Raw genomic sequence first — 638 nt, 5'->3', positions numbered from 1 at the left:
GAGGCCAAATTTACTTTCCGCCCTTGTATAACCAAACCCGCTCCATCAATTTTTTAAATGTTTAGAAAAGAGAAAAATGAAGAATTAAAATGTATCCTATTTCATGCAATTTATGATGTTATACAAGTGAGCGCTTATCTTATCTACGTAAAAGCCGGCGTTGAAGCCGAGGAAATAAGGTTTGAGTATATCGTCGCCTAAACTGCAAAACCTCGTATGTGCAATTTAGCAAATTTTACAGGGGAGACATAAAACTGCATAATAGAGTTGATTTAACAATGTTTTTGTAAATTTTAAATTTTATTTAAATAAAAATACATTCTGAAAACTGACAAAATGAAATATTTAACAAAATTCGATATTTGATTATAATAACTCACATACGAGTATTTGAACACTAATTGCATCGAAATTCATCGCTTACGTGTTTTTGATGACTATTACGCGTGCGGTAAATTGTCATAGTATTCCCAAAATTGTTGATCCAATACTTGTTTTAAGTGCTGCAAATGATTAAATTTATCTTGTTTTATGTTTTGCTTAGTGTCATACAATTGCGTGACTTCATATTGGTCAAGATGTGATCTTGTTGGGAGGACTTGCCATTCATCCTTATATTGTAATTTATAGTTTATAAT

This window comes from Photinus pyralis, unplaced genomic scaffold, assembly GCF_008802855.1.
Source record: "Photinus pyralis isolate 1611_PpyrPB1 unplaced genomic scaffold, Ppyr1.3 Ppyr1.4_LG3b, whole genome shotgun sequence".
Lineage (NCBI taxonomy): Eukaryota > Metazoa > Arthropoda > Insecta > Coleoptera > Lampyridae > Photinus > Photinus pyralis.
The sequence above is the reverse complement of the archived record's forward strand: the minus strand, read 5'-3'. Positions refer to the sequence as shown.